The sequence below is a fragment of the Salmo salar genome, chromosome ssa20 (genome assembly GCF_905237065.1).
Source record: "Salmo salar chromosome ssa20, Ssal_v3.1, whole genome shotgun sequence".
Classification (NCBI taxonomy): Eukaryota; Metazoa; Chordata; class Actinopteri; order Salmoniformes; family Salmonidae; genus Salmo; species Salmo salar.
In genome coordinates, this window is record NC_059461.1 from 81,885,098 (window position 1) to 81,895,071 (window position 9,974).

General features: G+C 51.0%; 1 protein-coding gene across 3 annotated transcripts in view; it reads right to left on the reverse strand.

Moving 5' to 3' along the window:
* nox4 (NADPH oxidase 4) overlaps positions 1 to 9,974 on the reverse strand; it is a 176,093-nt gene that overhangs the window by 156,215 nt on the left and 9,904 nt on the right. The window lies entirely within an intron of this gene.

A 9,974-nucleotide genomic window follows, 5' to 3' on the forward strand; every position in this document is an offset into this window, starting at 1 on the left:
TACTGGTACTGTCCTCCCTTCCACTGGCATACTGTTACTGCCCTCCCTTCCACTGGTATACTGGTACTGTCCTCCCTTCCACTGGTATACTGGTACTGTCCTCCCTTCCAATGGTATACTGGTACTGTCCTCCCTTCCACTGGCATACTGGTACTGTCCTCCCTTCCACTGGTATACTGGTACTGTCCTCCCTTCCACTGGCATACTGTTACTGTCCTCCCTTCCACTGGTATACTGGTACTGTCCTCCCTTCCACTGGCATACAGCTCATAGTGTCACCTGGTACTGTCCTCCCTTCCACTGGTATACTGCTACTGTCCTCCCTTCCACTGGCATACTGGTACTGTCCTCCCTTCCACTGGCATACTGTTACTGCCATCCCTTCCACTGGTATACTGGTACTGTCCTCCATTCCACTGGTATACTGGTACTGTCCTCCCTTCCACTGGTATACTGGTACTGTCCTGCCTTCCACTGGCATACTGTTACTGTCCTCCCTTCCACTGGTATACTGGTACTGTCCTCCCTTCCACTGGCATACTGTTACTGTCCTCCCTTCCACTGGCATACTGTTACTGTCCTCCCTTCCACTGGTATACTGGTACTGTCCTCCCTTCCACTGGCATACTGTTACTGTCCTCCCTTCCACTGGTATACTGGTACTGTCCTCCCTTCCACTGGCATACTGGTACTGTCCTCCCTTCCACTGGCATACTGTTACTGTCCTCCCTTCCACTAGCAAACTGTTACTGTCCTTCCTTCCACTGGTATACTGTTACTGTCCTCCCTTCCACTGGTATACTGTTACTGTACTCCCTTCCACTGGCATACTGTTACTGTCCTCCCTTCCACTGGCATACTGTTACTGTCCTCCCTTCCACTAGCAAACTGTTACTGTCCTCCCTTCAACTGGTATACTGGTACTGTCCTCCCTTCCACTGGTATACTGTTACTGTCCTCCCTTGCACTGGCATACTGTTACTGTCCTCCCTTGCACTAGTATACTGGTACTGTCCTCCCTTCCACTGGCATACTGTTACTGTCCTCCCTTCCACTGGTATACTGGTACTGTCCTCCCTTCCACTGGCATACTGGTACTGTCCTCCCTTCCACTGGTATACTGGTACTGTCCTCCCTTCCACTGGTATACTGGTACTGTCCTCCCTTCCACTGGTATACTGGTACTGTCCTCCCTTCCACTGGCATACTGGTGCTGTCCTCCCTTCCACTGGCATACTGTTACTGTCCTCCCTTCCACTAGCAAACTGTTACTGTCCTTCCTTCCACTGGTATACTGGCACTGTCCTCCCTTCCACTGGCATACTGTTACTGTCCTCCCTTCCACTGGCATACTGTTACTGTCCTCCCTTCCACTGGCATACTGTTACTGTCCTCCCTTCCACTGGCATACTGTTACTGTCATCCCTTCAACTGGTATACTGGTACTTCTCTCCCTTCCACTGGTATACTGGTACTGTCCTCCCTTCCACTGGTATACTGTTACTGTCCTCCCTTGCACTGGCATACTGTTACTGTCCTCCCTTGCACTAGTATACTGGTACTGTCCTCCCTTCCACTGGCATACTGTTACTGTCCTCCCTTCCACTGGTATACTGGTACTGTCCTCCCTTCCACTGGCATACTGTTACTGTCCTCCCTTCCACTGGTATACTGGTACTGTCCTACCTTCCACTGGCATACTGTTACTGTCCTCCTTCCACTGGTATACTGGTACTGTCCTCCTTCCACTGGTATACTGTTACTGTCCTCCTTCCACTGGCATACTGTTACTGTCCTCCTTCCACTGGTATACTGGTACTGTCCTCCCTTCCACTGGTATACTGGTACTGTCCTCCCTTCCACTGGTATACTGGTACTGTCCTCCCTTCCACTGGCATACTGTTACTGTCCTCCCTTCCACTGGCATACTGTTACTGTCCTCCCTTCCACTGGCATACTGTTACTGTCCTCCCTTCAATTGGCATACTGTTACTGTCCTCCCTTCCACTGGCATACTGTTACTGTCCTCCCTTCCACTGGTATACTGGTACTGTCCTCCCTTCCACTGACATACTGTTACTGTCCTCCCTTCCACTGGTATACTGGTACTGTCCTCCCTTCCACTGGCATACTGTTACTGTCCTCCCTTCCACTGGTACACTGGTACTGTCCTCCCTTCCACTGGCATACTGTTACTGTCCTCTCTTCCACTGGTATACTGGTACTGTCCTCCCTTCCACTGGCATACTGTTACTGTCCTCCCTTCCACTGGTATACTGGTACTGTCCTCCCTTCCACTGGCATACTGGTACTGTCCTCCCTTCCACTGGCATACTGTTACTGCCCTCCCTTCCACTGGTATACTGGTACTGTCCTCCCTTCCACTGGTATACTGGTACTGTCCTCCCTTCCAATGGTATACTGGTACTGTCCTCCTTCCACTGGCATACTGGTACTGTCCTCCTTCCACTGGTATACTGTTACTGTCCTCCCTTCCACTGGTATACTGTTACTGTCCTCCCTTCCACTGGCATACTGTTACTGTCCTCCCTTCCACTGGCATACTGTTACTGTCCTCCGTTCCACTGGTATACTGTTACTGTCCTCCCTTCCACTGGTATACTGTTACTGTCCTCCCTTCCACTGGTATACTGGTACTGTCCTCCCTTCCACTGGCATACTGTTACTGTCCTCCCTTCCACTGGTATACTGGTACTGTCCTCCCTTCCACTGACATACTGTTACTGTCCTCCCTTCCACTGGTATACTGGTACTGGCATCCCTTCCACTGGCATACTGTTACTGTCCTCCCTTCCACTGGTATACTGGTACTGTCCTCCCTTCCACTGGTATACTGGTACTGTCCTCCCTTCCACTGGCATACTGTTACTGTCCTCCCTTCCACTGGTATACTGGTACTGTCCTCCCTTCCACTGACATACTGTTACTGTCCTCCCTTCCACTGGTATACTGGTACTGGCATCCCTTCCACTGGCATACTGTTACTGTCCTCCATTCCACTGGTATACTGGTACTGTCCTCCCTTCCACTGGCATACTGTTACTGTCCTCCCTTCCACTGGTATACTGGTACTGTCCTCCCCTCCACTGGCATACTGGTACTGTCCTCCCTTCCACTGGCATACTGTTACTGCCATCCCTTCCACTGGTATACTGGTACTGTCCTCCATTCCACTGGTATACTGGTACTGTCCTCCCTTCCACTGGTATACTGGTACTGTCCTGCCTTCCACTGGCATACTGTTACTGTCCTCCCTTCCACTGGTATACTGGTACTGTCCTCCCTTCCACTGGCATACTGTTACTGTCCTCCCTTCCACTGGTATACTGGTACTGTCCTCCCTTCCACTGGCATACTGTTACTGTCCTCCCTTCCACTGGTATACTGGTACTGTCCTCCCTTCCACTGGCATACTGGTACTGTCCTCCCTTCCACTGGCATACTGTTACTGCCATCCCTTCCACTGGTATACTGGTACTGTCCTCCCTTCCACTGGTATACTGGTACTGTCCTCCCTTCCACTGGTATACTGGTACTGTCCTCCCTTCCACTGGCATACTGGTACTGTCCTCCCTTCCACTGGCATACTGTTACTGTCCTCCCTTCCACTGGAATACTGTTACTGTCCTCCCTTCCACTGGTATACTGGTACTGTCCTCCCTTCCACTGGTATACTGTTACTGTCCTCCCTTCCACTGGCATACTGTTACTGTCCTCCCTTCCACTGGTATACTGGTACTGTCCTCCCTTCCACAGGCATACAGCTCATAGTGTCACCTGGTACTGTCCTCCCTTCCACTGGTATACAGCTCATAGTGTCACCTGGTACTGTCCTCCTTCCATGGGCATACTGTTACTGACCTCCCTTCCACTGGCATACTGTTACTGTCCTCCCTTCCACTGGCACACTGGTACTGTCCTCCCTTCAACTGGCATACTGTTACTGTCCTCCCTTCCACTGGCATACTGTTACTGTCCTTCCTTCCACTGGCATACTGGTACTGTCCTCCCTTCCACTGGTATACTGTTACTGTCCTCCCTTCCACTGGTATACTGTTACTGTCCTCCCTTCCACTGGCATACTGTTACTGTCCTCCCTTCCACTGGTATACTGGTACTGTCCTCCCATCCAGTGGTATACTGTTACTGTCCTCCCTTCCACTGGCATACTGTTACTGTCCTCCCTTACACTTGTATACTGTTACAGTCCTCCCTTCCACTGGCATACTGGTACTGTCCTCCCTTCCACTGGTATACTGGTACTGTCCTCCTTCCACTGGTATACTGGTACTGTCCTCCCTTTCACTGGCATACTGTTACTGACCTCCCTTCCACTGGCATACTGTTACTTTCCTCCCTTCCACTGGCATACTGGTACTGTCCTCCCTTCCACTGGCATACTGGTACTGTCCTCCCTTCCACTGGCATACTGTTACTTTCCTCCCTTCCACTGGCATACTGGTACTGTCCTCCCTTCCACTGGCATACTGTTACTGACCTCCCTTCCACTGGCATACTGTTACTTTCCTCCCTTCCACTGGCATACTGGTACTGTCCTCCCTTCCACTGGTATACTGGTACTTCTCTCCCTTCCACTGGTATACTGGTACTGTCCTCCCTTCCACTGGTATACTGTTACTGTCCTCCCTTGCACTGGCATACTGTTACTGTCCTCCCTTCCACTGGTATACTGGTACTGTCATCCCTTCCACTGGCATACTGTTACTGTCCTCCTTTCCACTGGTATACTGGTACTGTCCTCCCTTCCACTGGCATACTGTTACTGTCCTCCCTTCCACTGGTATACTGGTACTGTCCTCCCTTCCACTGGCATACTGTTACTGTCCTCCCTTCCACTGGTATACTGTTACTGTCCTCCCTTCCACTGGTATACTGGTACTGTCCTCCCTTCCACTGGTATACTGTTACTGATCTCCCTTCCACTGGCATACTGTTACTGTCCTCCCTTCCACTGGTATACTGGTACTGTTCTCCCACTGGCATACTGTTACTGTCCTCCCTTCCACTGGTATACTGGTACTGTCCTCCCTTCCACTGGTATACTGGTACTGTCCTCCCTTCCACTGGCATACTGGTACTGTCCTCCCTTCCACTGGTATACTGTTACTGTCCTCCCTTCCACTGGTATACTGGTACTGTCCTCCCTTCCACTGGTATACTGTTACTGATCTCCCTTCCACTGGCATACTGTTACTGCCATCCCTTCCACTGGTATACTGGTACTGTCCTCCATTCCACTGGTATACTGGTACTGTCCTCCCTTCCACTGGCATATTGTTACTGTCCTCCCTTCCACTGGTATACTGTTACTGTCCTCCCTTCCACTGGCATACTGTTACTGTCCTCCCTTCCACTGGTATACTGGTACTGTCCTCCCTTCCACTGGCATACTGTTACTGTCCTCCCTTCCACTGGTATACTGGTACTGTCCTCCCTTCCACTGGCATACTATTACTGTCCTCCCTTCCACTGGCATACTGGTACTGTCCTCCCTTCCACTGGCATACTGTTACTGCCCTCCCTTCCACTGGTATACTGGTACTGTCCTCCCTTCCACTGGTATACTGGTACTGTCCTCCCTTCCAATGGTATACTGGTACTGTCCTCCCTTCCACTGGCATACTGGTACTGTCCTCCCTTCCACTGGTATACTGGTACTGTCCTCCCTTCCACTGGCATACTGTTACTGTCCTCCCTTCCACTGGTATACTGGTACTGTCCTCCCTTCCACTGGTATACTGGTACTGTCCTCCCTTCCACTGGTATACTGTTACTGTCCTCCCTTCCACTAGCATACTGTTACTGTCCTCCCTTCCACTGGTATACTGGTACTGTTCTCCCTTCCACTGGTATACTGTTACAGTCCTCCCTTCCACTGGCATACTGGTACTGTCCTCCCTTCCACTGGTATACTGGTACTGTCCTCCCTTCCACTGGCATACAGCTCATAGTGTCACCTGGTACTGTCCTCCCTTCCACTGGTATACTGTTACTGTCCTCCCTTCCACTGGTATACTATTACTGTCCTCCCTTCCACTGGTATACTGTTACTGTCCTCCCTTCCACTGGCATACTGTTACTGTCCTCCGTTCCACTGGTATACTGGTACTGTCCTCACTTCCACTGGCATACTGTTACTGTCATCCCATCCACTGGTATACTGGTACTGTCCTCCCTTCCACTGGTATACTGTTACTGTCCTCCCTTCCACTGGTATACTGGTACTGTCCTCCCTTCCACTGGCATACTGTTACTGTCCTACCTTCCACTGGTATACTGGTACTGTCCTCCCTTCCACTGACATACTGTTACTGTCCTCCCTTCCACTGGTATACTGGTACTGTCCTCCCTTCCACTGGCATACTGTTACTGTCCTCCCTTCCACTGGCATACTGTTACTGTCATCCCTTCCACTGGTATACTGGTACTTCTCTCCCTTCCACTGGTATACTGTTACTGTCCTCCCTTCCACTGGTATACTGTTACTGTCCTCCCTTCCACTGGTATACTGGTACTGTCCTCCCTTCCACTGGTATACTGTTACTGTCCTCCCTTCCACTGGCATACTGTTACTGTCCTCCCTTCCACTGGTATACTGGTACTGTCCTCCCACTGGCATACTGTTACTGTCCTCCCTTCCACTGGTATACTGGTACTGTCCTCCCTTCCACTGGTATACTGGTACTGTCCTCCATTCCACTGGTATACTGGTACTGTCCTCCCTTCCACTGGCATATTGTTACTGTCCTCCATTCCACTGGTATACTGTTACTGTCCTCCCTTCCACTGGCATACTGTTACTGCCCTCCCTTCCACTGGTATACTGGTACTGTCCTCCCTTCCACTGGCATACTGTTACTGTCCTCCCTTCCACTGGTATACTGTTACTGTCCTCCCTTCCACTGGTATACTATTACTGTCCTCCCTTCCACTGGCATACTGTTACTGTCCTCCCATCCACTGGTATACTGGTACTGTCCTCCCTTCCACTGGTATACTGGTACTGTCCTCCCTTCCACTGGTATACTGGTACTGTCCTCCCTTCCACTGGCATACTGTTACTGTCCTCCCTTCCACTGGCATACTGGTACTGTCCTCCCTTCCACTGGCATACTGTTACTGTCCTCCCTTCCACTGGTATACTGGCACTGTCCTCCCTTCCACTGGCATACTGTTACTGGTCTCCCTTCCACTGGCATACTGTTACTGTCCTCCCTTCCACTGGCATACTGTTACTGTCCTCCCTTCCACTGGTATACTGGTACTGTCCTCCCTTCCACTGGCATACTGTTACTGTCCTCCCTTCCACTGGCATACTGTTACTGTCCTCCCTTCCACTGGTATACTGTTACTGTCCTCCCTTCCACTGGTATACTGTTACTGTCCTCCCTTCCACTGGCATACTGTTCCTGTCCTCCCTTCCACTGGCATACTGTTACTGTCCTCCCTTCCACTGGTATACTGGTACTGTCCTCCCTTCCACTGGTATACTGGTACTGTCCTCCCTTCCCCAGGCATACTGGTACTGTCCTACCTTCCACTGGCATACTGTTACTGTCCTCCCTTCCACTGGTATACTCGTACTGTCCTCCCTTCCACTGGTATACTGGTACTGTCCTCCCTTCCACTGGTATACTGGTACTGTCCTCCCTTCCACTGGCATACTGGTACTGTCCTCCCTTCCACTGGTATACTGTTACTGTCCTCCCTTCCACTGGCATACTGTTACTGTCCTCCCTTCCACTGGTATACTGGTACTGTCCTCCCTTCCACTGGTATACTGGTACTGTCCTCCCTTCCACTGGTATACTGTTACTGTCCTCCCTTCCACTGGCATACTGTTACTGTCCTCCCTTCCACTGGTATACTGTTACTGTCCTCCCTTCCACTGGTATACTGTTACTGTCCTCCCTTCCACTGGTATACTGTTACTGTCCTCCCTTCCACTGGCATACTGTTACTGTCCTCCCTTCCACTGGTATACTGTTACAGTCCTCCCTTCCACTGGAATACTGTTACTGTCCTCCCTTCCACTGGTATACTGGTACTGTCCTCCCTTCCACTGGCATACTGTTACTGTCCTCCCTTCCACTGGCATACTGTTACTTTCCTCCCTTCCACTGGCATACTGGTACTGTCCTCCCTTCCACTGGCATACTGGTACTGTCCTCCCTTCCACTGGCATACTGGTACTGTCATCCCTTCCACTGGCATACTGTTACTGTCCTCCCTTCCACTGGCATACTGGTACTGTCCTCCCTTCTACTGGTATACTGTTACTGTCCTCCCTTCCACTGGCATACTGTTAATGTCCTCCCTTCCACTGGTATACTGGTACTGTTCTCCCTTCCACTGGCATACTGTTACTGTCCTCCCTTCCACTGGTATACTGGTACTGTCCTCCCTTCCACTGGCATACTGTCACTGTCCTCCCTTCCACTGGCATACTGGTACTGTCCTCCCTTCCACTGGCATACTGTTACTGTCCTCCCTTCCACTGGCATACTGTTACATTCCTCCCTTCCACTGGCACACTGGTACTGTCCTCCCTTCCACTGGCATACTGTTACTGTCCTCCCTTCCACTGGCATACTGTTACTGTCCTCCCTTCCACTGGTATACTGGTACTGTCCTCCCTTCCACTGGTATACTGTTACTGTCCTCCCTTCCACTGGTATACTGTTACTGTCCTCCCTTCCACTGGTATACTGTTACTGTCCTCCCTTCCACTGGTATACTGTTACTGTCCTCCCTTCCACTGGCATACTGTTACTGTCCTCCCTTCCACTGGTATACTGTTACAGTCCTCCCTTCCACTGGCATACTGTTACTGTCCTCCCTTCCACTGGTATACTGGTACTGTCCTCCCTTCCACTGGCATACTGTCACTGTCCTCCCTTCCACTGGCATACTGGTACTGTCCTCCCTTCCACTGGTATACTGGTACTGTCCTCCCTTCCACTGGTATACTGTTACTGTCCTCCCTTCCACTGGCATACTGGTACTGTCCTCCCTTCCACTGGTATACTGGTACTGTCCTCCCTTCCACTGGCATACTGTTACTGTCCTCCCTTCCGCTGGTATACTGTTACAGTCCTCCCTTCCACTGGCATACTGGTACTGTCCTCCCTTCCACTGGTATACTGGTACTGTCCTCCCTTCCACTGGTATACTGGTACTGTCCTCCCTTCCACTGGCATACTGTTACTGTCCTCCCTTCCACTGGTATACTGGTACTGTCCTCCCTTCCACTGGCATACTGTTACTGTCCTCCCTTCCACTGGCATACTGTTACTGTCCTCCCTTCCACTGGTATACTGTTACTGTCCTCCCTTCCACTGGCATACTGGTACTGTCCTCCCTTCCACTGGCATACTGTTACTGTCCTCCCTTCCACTGGCATACTGTTACTGTCCTCCCTTCCACTGGTATACTGTTACATTCCTCCCTTCCACTGGCATACTGTTACTGTCCTCCCTTCCACTGGCATACTGGTACTGTCCTCCCTTCCACTGGCATACTGTTACTGTCCTCCCTTCCACTGGTATACTGGTACTGTCCTCCCTTCCACTGACATACTGTTACTGTCCTCCCTTCCACTGGCATACTGGTACTGTCCTCCCTTTCACTGGCATACTGTTACTGTCCTCCCTTCCACTGGTATACTGTTACTGTCCTCCCTTCCACTGGCATACTGTTACTGTCCTCCCTTCCACTGGTATACTGGTACTGTCCTCCCTTCCACTGGTATACTGTTACTGTCCTCCCTTCCACTGGTATACTGTTACTGTCCTCCCTTCCACTGGTATACTGGTACTGTCCTCCCTTCCACTGGCATACTGTCACTGTCCTCCCTTCCACTGGTATACTGGTACTGTCCTCCCTTCAACTGGCATACTGTTACTGTCCTCCCTTCCACTGGCATACTGTTA